The following is an 8,024-nucleotide window of genomic DNA, read 5'->3' on the forward strand; positions in this document are numbered from 1 at the left end:
TGCTCTAAGTATCTGAAAAGCTTTTGGTTACAGCCTGCGTCCTTCTTCCCTATTGCGCTTTGCCGTTCCTCGACAATCTTCAGAACAGGTTTCTTTAAGAATCTGTTGAATATAAATTAGTAATTTGTGATCCCTTTATGGCAGTCTTGTAAGTACCTGTTCTATGGATAGTTTAAAGAGAGATGGTACATGCAGCAGAAAAAAAAGGAAAAAACTTACTTGGTATATTTGTCTGGAAAAAAAGGAAAATGAGAAGTGGAAATCAATCCTTTAGGCGATAAGGTTGCCAACTGAATTCTGCCTCTTGCTGCCGCGATGTTAGGAAGATAGATATACACTCCACCACTTGAAAAGGAAGATTAGAGAATTGAAAGTCTGAAGGCAAGTCTTAATCATAATGTCAGTATTTTAAAAAGTCCCATTGCATTGCTTTACGCACCTCGTTATTTCCTTTGAATCGCCAAGAAGGAGAATCATAGCATCCATTCTAGAAAAAACCTTATGGAAAGATTCTATGTTTTCTAAGCGGCGGAGAGGAAGTTGAGTAATGGCAATGAGTCTCGTGGACGGCACCAAGAGGTGGTTCTTCATCGATAGCTCAGCGAATGTGCTCAGAACATAGGGACTGTTGCTCACCACCACAACCATCACGCACCACGACACCATCCTCACCTGAAACAGACTAGGTCTCTCTCTCTCTCTCTCTCTCTCTCTCTCTCTCTCTCTGTCAAATTTTGGCAGAGCAAATTTAGTTATGTTCAATGTCTCAATAACTCAGTTCCTCCATCTACCATCTCAACACAACCTACCAGATAACTATCTCCTCTTTCTTCAACGACACTCAACTGTCACCTTCTTCTACCCTTAACATCCTCAGCCTGTCTTTAAATTATAATCTAAACATGAAACTTCACATATTTCATCTCTAGCTAAAAACGACTTCTCTGGAGCTAGTCATTCTGAGTGGTCTCCGGCAATTTTTCTCACCCCACCACTCTAGCTGTCAACTCTGTACAGAATCCTTTTTCGTATATATGCTTCACGTGCATGGCGGTGAGGGTCGGGTTTCACTCATAATGTTCTTTTAAACAGGGTGGAATCAAATTTTTCTCGTCTTACCAGCTAACTGTCTTCTGCCTTTTTTTTTCATCGCTGTAATGTTGCAGCTCTTGCTATCTTTACCGCCATTTTCATGCCAATTACCCATCTGATCATGCTAACTGCATGGCTTCCTCCCACCCCTATTCTATCCACCTCTCATGAACGAGGTATGGTTAAAGAACCTGCTTGATCCCTGGGTAGAGGAATATAGGTGTATCATCCTTTTTGAATGGTTAAGTACAATATACATAGTTACCTGACGGGCTTGACTGATGGCCACAGACATCCAGTCCAGCTGCGTTCCGTTACCTTCTCGCTCCTCTTCCATCAAAAACACTCCAGAGGCTCGCACCGGATTCACATCCATCACAGTTTCCTGCAGATTTGTATAGCATTCATACTTGAGCGTAGTTATTGATGTAACTGCACATATGATTCTGTGACAATACTTTACTTTGGTTTGGACACATTTAGACCATGCTACGTATATAGTTCAAGCATTCTTATTTGAATTACTAGAATGATCCAGGCACAGAAATTTAGTGTTAATTTGGTATGCGATCTACTCAGCCAACGTGGTCTACAAGAATGAAATTCTACTTTGGTATACGGTCTACATGTTTTATTTACTTATTATGGCTTAAATATAACATTCTACATATAGATGTACTGATAAACGAAGAAGATAATAAATACAGCGATAGTTATGATACAAAGAAGCAAGGAAACATACTTAGAGACAGAGGCAATATTTGAATTACGAATGCTACTATACAATTTTTATTACCGCGCCAATGGAAAGGCTCTCAATAAGTCATTTAACTGAAATAAGAAAATTTAAGAAATTTTAACACCATTTTACATTGATGTGTAAAAGTATATAGCTCATTCATCTCCCATAATCATATGATATGTTTCAAAAAGTGTCGAGCTTTGCTGGACTTTATATCATAGAAGATATAAAGTGTACTGGTGGATAGCATTACCATATGAGTTGTACTGTGTAAGCCAAGATAATGAAGACGAATTTGAAGTTACAATAGATAGATAGATAAATGAATAAATAGATAAATAAATAGTGATAATTACGATGTGCGTGACGAAGATAACGATGCGATTCTACGATAATAATACGAGTTTCCACGATAACGATGCGATTCTACGATAACGATGCGATTCCACAATAACAATACGAATTTCCACGATTACGATGCGACTTTCTACAATAACGATGCGATTCCACGGTAATGATGTGATTGAAGATAACGATGCGAGTTTTCACGATAACGATATTGTTACCACCCTAGAGTTAGCCTGACTAGGTTCCTACAATGACTGGGGCACCTGTCACTTAGTAGGTTAAATCACTCTTATTAAAGTACAAAATATTAAGATGAATAAGGGAAGAGTGACTAGGCTTCGCTGCAACAGTTTAACGCAAGGGCAACTCAAGGGTGTAAAAGAAATTTTTAAATATTAATAACGAAAGACTTGAGAAAAGGAATTTAAATACTTACCATAATTTATTTATACAAAAATAAGGCGAAGTTAAACTTATTCACAATCAAGGATAAAGTTAAGGCACGTAGATAGTTAAAGCAATGATAATCACATCCAATGAAATAATATAAAGACAATCACAAAATATATCACCTCAAAAATATAAATAAATCTGGAAATAAGTACAAACACAGCTGCCCAATACCAAAATAAGCACCAGTCACTGGGCGTCAGGACCACCTGCACCACACAACAAATACAAAAGAAATAACTGTTAAACACAGAGAAATATAATAATTAAGCTGCTCAGGGGTGAATAAAGTATTAAATGAGACCACAAAAATAAGTAAATAAATAAGGACAACCCTTATTAGAAGTAATAAGTAAATAACCACACCACAGACTAGTCTTCCCCTATGGCTGATTCACACAATAATAGATAAATCACCAACACACCAAAATATTAAGATTGATAGTCAATATATAAACAAATTAGCACCCAAAAACACTCTTGGTAACTCGACACAATGGCAGGCCAGCATCCCACGCGCTGCTCAAAGATAAACTCACCAAATAATACCCAATACACCAAATATTCTCACAAATCACTAATCACAATGACCACAAAAGTGCCCAAGAGAGACAAAATCCCAACTCAGAAACAGAGGGAATACTCAGCCAAGGGGAACCGAGGGAACGGAGGACGGTGCGCGTTGATGGTGAGCAGCAGGCAGCCCACAATCGTCTGATCAGGATGCCCCTCAGCCTTTGTCTCGAGAGGACTGCATTGCATCACATGGTGCAATCTATACTCTCATTGGCTCAACACTTCAAGCCTTCCAGAGGGCGCTCTCCCACAAAGGAGGAACAAAGAGGTGACGTCAACAACACTCTAAAATACCCTACAAGCAGCCGCTTTACACAAAACTATATAAATATTACAATACATACATACAGAATCACGAAATACAAACATAGTATACAATGAAATAATAAATGGATGGCCGCCGTGGTACAGTGGAACCATGCGCGCTTTGGGATCCGAGGGGTCTCCAAGAGCACGGGTTCGAATCCTGTCCACGGCCCGAGTGTAGGTTGGGCTTTCTCACTCGGGGCAAGGGTCTCCTAGCGGGTGGGCTTTGAGATAGGAGGTGCCACAAAAAGTATTCCCTTTAGCCCATAAATTCCCGTGAAAAGCCCAGATGGTATAAAAAATAATTAAAAAAATAATACATATAGAAGCATTACAATAATACACAACAAAAACATTGCTTGCAGGACGCCATTACATCTTAACCTGAAATACATTAATGTCTGACGATCGTAACGATACGATTCCAGTTTCTAAGATACCGATGCGAGTTTCCACGATAACAATGCGAGCGTGGTGATAACTACACGCCATTGAAGTTTACCTATCTACACGTTTCACTCATGCTTCACACTCTCTAACCCAGTGGTTCCCAAACTGGGGAAAATTTCCCACTGGGGGAAATTTGAAGCTACCAGTGGGGAAATAATTACACTAGCTACTAACTACAAATGTCTCAAAGTCAAATCAAAAGTCCTTTTATTTGTTACTCACCGCTCTCTATGGCTATGCTTAGTTGTTACTAACTGCTCTCTATCCACTTTACTCTGTGACTAGAAGTTTATCAGTATATTTGTACATTTGAAAAATAAATTAGTAAATAGTCTCAGTGTGTTTTAACTGCTCTTTCTTTCATACACATGAAGGGGGAAATCTGGATGGTTGAACTGAGTGCTGGGGGAAATGACAGAAAAAAGTTTGGGAACCACTGCTCTAACCAGACATTCTCTCGAAATCAAGACCAGTGTTTTCCTTGTCTCCTGATAATAAAAGGAAAAAGTACATTTTTTCTTGTAGATCACAATATAAAGCGTAGATCGCACACCAAAGTAGCATCAAATATTGTGACATCAATGTAGGGTAATCTTGATGTGCATTCTTTCGAAGTGTTTTGATATGACAGGAATATTTAGGGGTGTAAATAGATTGAAAAAAGAGACATGATGCAAGTTCTTGTATTCGTGGAACAAGTTAAAAGGAGCTGAAATTATTCATAGACGTATTCACATTTAAGAAGATATGCAGAAGCTGCTTCACGAATGTAAGAAACTTTGAAGAAACATTTCAGAGTCTTGATAGGAGCTTAGATAGACATAATTGTGAAGATAACAGGCAGAAAGTGTCTAGTCCCTCGTTCAGTTCACCTTGCATGCCTTTCGCAGTCTACTTTTTTTTTTTTATTTATATATATATATATGTATATATATATATATATATATATATATATATATATATATATATATATATATATATATATATATATATATATATATATATATATATATATATATATATATATATATATATATATATATATATATATATATATATATATATATATATATATATCAGATACTTATTTTTGGAGGCATACATTTTCATTGAAGGATTGAAAAAGAATGCGGCCACAATACTGACCACAGTGATGGAAGACAAAGAGAATCCATTATGTATGAATAAGAGGCGAGTGCACCGTGAGTCTGAGGAGGTCTCCATCACCTGTACCAACGCCTCACGCACCACTGAAGGAACACGCTGCCCTGGCAAGGAAACAAATATATGTGCGTATGCATGGCTCTCTGTATGAATGTGTATTTGCATTTTCTCTCTCTCTCTCTCTCTCATATTATTATTATTATTATTATTATTATTATTATTATTATTATTATTATTATTACTATTATTATTATTATTATTATTAAGTTTTTTTATTATTACCTTATTGATATTTTGTTATTGTTTTATTAATATCTATTATCATTATCACTGTTATTACTTTATTGATATTCTCTTATTGTTTTTTATTTTTATTGCTATCATTGTTATTGTTATTATCTTCTCTCAATTTATAAATTACGTGTTAAGTGTTACTATATAGAATACACTTGTTATAGGGATTTGTTTTCTTTCTATCAAGAAATTAATATCTAGTGACAAAATTTGTTATAGCTAAAGGCTGCTAAGTCTGCTTTATTTATTTTTCTTGTATTGAATCAAAGTCCATAAAACAGCCACGGCTCAATGGACATAGGCTTTAACAACTTATGTATGTTATATTATTTGTAATGCAAATAGCCAATAAATCTCTCTCTCTCTCTCTCTCTCTCTCTCTCGTCAGCTACGTTACGTAACAGGATAAAAGATTCCTGGTGTATGCCAAGTGAACCAATTCTTTTAAGATGTGTCGTATGTCATGTGATTGTTTTCATAGAATGGTACGACCTGCTGTCCGTCCCTGCGTGCACACCTTGTCCTGTTCCCATCATACTACAGCTATCAAATCATTAACCATGCTCTCTCCCACACGCTCTCCTCCAATCTTCAAGCATAGCCAAGCATAGCCATACTCTCATTCAATCCTAGTGACTGCTCGCACTCTATTTTCTTCAAGGTATCAATCATGTGAGTTGAAATATGTAAAACACTTTATGCATTTGTGAACACCCACCGCCGTAACACACACATCTCTTACCAGAAACAAGTGGAGTTATATTTCTGACCTCCGTGGCCGATGTGCTCACCAAGAGTAGAAGGGCGGTCACCAACATCTTCCTGGAAAAGAACCTTACCATAATATTTTTAGTGATCTAAGTAAGAGCGTAAGATCTCTAATGACTAAAGTCATTTTAGGTGATGGGAGTTGAGCAAACAAGCTATAGTGAATGGTGGAAATCTTACTTCCTATGATACTGTTTGTCTATCAGTTTAACTCTCCTTTAATGTGAGCCGTATGTAGAAGTCTTAAGGGTTCAAAGCTTAATCCAAGCATTCCAGTGATTTGCAGCCCAACGATCATGTTGGTGCTTCGTTACTTCTGACACCCCTGGCTTTACTGGAACGTTTTCTATTGTTTTTATTTCTTGTTTATCTAAGCTGTTTGAATCTGTCGACAAACATTCATTTTCTCTGGCCGTCAGTGCGACTCTTATAAAAAGGGAAGTCCTTCTGACATTCCTCATTTAATCTTGGTCACTCTCTTATAGGGATTTTGGTGAAACTTGTAATGCTGTCCAGTATAAAGTTTCGATTTCTAATGTGGTTTGCATTCCTCTCTGGTAGTTCTGTTGTAGCAGTGGTAAGCAGCTGTTGCTTTTGTCTGAGGCATTTTAACAGTGGTGATTCACAAGATTTTGTCCTATCGACCACCATTCTTTTGCTATTATTCATAAATCATGTTTTATAATTTTACCTGTTCTTCTATCCAGCTCTATCCTGATGCCACAACCCTGCATTTTTCTTCGCCATTTTCCATACGTCCCACACTGCAGAAGATTCACGGGCGAACCAACACAACACTTGACTTGTGATCTTTCTCTCATTTCAGAACGAAATAGTGTAAAACCATGTTTAATTCTGTTTTTATGATAAGATTATTGCAGTATGGATATATCAATATAACTGATTTTGGGTATAGTTTTTTTTTTATTACTTTCTACTGTTATTGTTAGTTGTATTGTAGATATGATTGTTAGTAATCAAGATCAAGATCAGTGTTCTATTTGTAATACAAAATAAATAAATAAATATACATATGTAAGTCAAAAAGTATATAAGCACTATGTGATTAGAACTATGAAAAACAGTTAAATAGATAAAGTTTAAAAAATAAATAGATAATGGCGTAATAGCCATGTCAGGATAATGGCCAAAAGATAAAAAAAAAAAAAAAATGCAGAAAGCAAGAAAACTGTGGCAAGGGGTTGTGCCAGCGCCTCTATGGATGCTGTGTGGTCGTAGACTGTGCGCATCTTAATGAAATGAGTTTATTTATTTTTATTTTTATTTTATTTATTTATTTATTTTTTACAGAAGATGGGAGACTGGCCAAGGGCAACAAAAAATGGATAAGAAAAAGGCCTACTGGATTGCCAGTTCCCTTTGAGTTATTAGGAGTTATCCAAAATCCAAATGTAAGGGACAAATGCCTTGATACATCCCTCCTAAAAGAAGTCAAGTCGTAGGAATATGGAACTACAGAAGCAGGCAGGAAGTTCCAGAGTTTACCAGAGGAAGGTATGAATGACTGAGAGTACTGGTTAACTCTTGTATTAGAGAGTTGGACACAACAGGGGTGAGAGGAATATGAAAGTCGTAGGAGGAAGGAAGGCATACAGTTAGCAAGATCAGTTAAGCAATTAGCATGAAAATAGCGATAAAAGATAGCAATAGATGCAACATTCCGGTGGTGAGAAAGAGGCTGAAGACAGTCAGTCAGAGGAGGGGAGTTGATGAGACGAAAAGCTCTTGATTCCACCCTATCTAACAAAGCTGTGAGAGTGGAACCCTCCAAACATGCAAAGAGTACTCCATACAAATACGGATAAGGCCCTTG

This window comes from Portunus trituberculatus, chromosome 24 (genome assembly GCF_017591435.1).
Source record: "Portunus trituberculatus isolate SZX2019 chromosome 24, ASM1759143v1, whole genome shotgun sequence".
Classification (NCBI taxonomy): Eukaryota; Metazoa; Arthropoda; class Malacostraca; order Decapoda; family Portunidae; genus Portunus; species Portunus trituberculatus.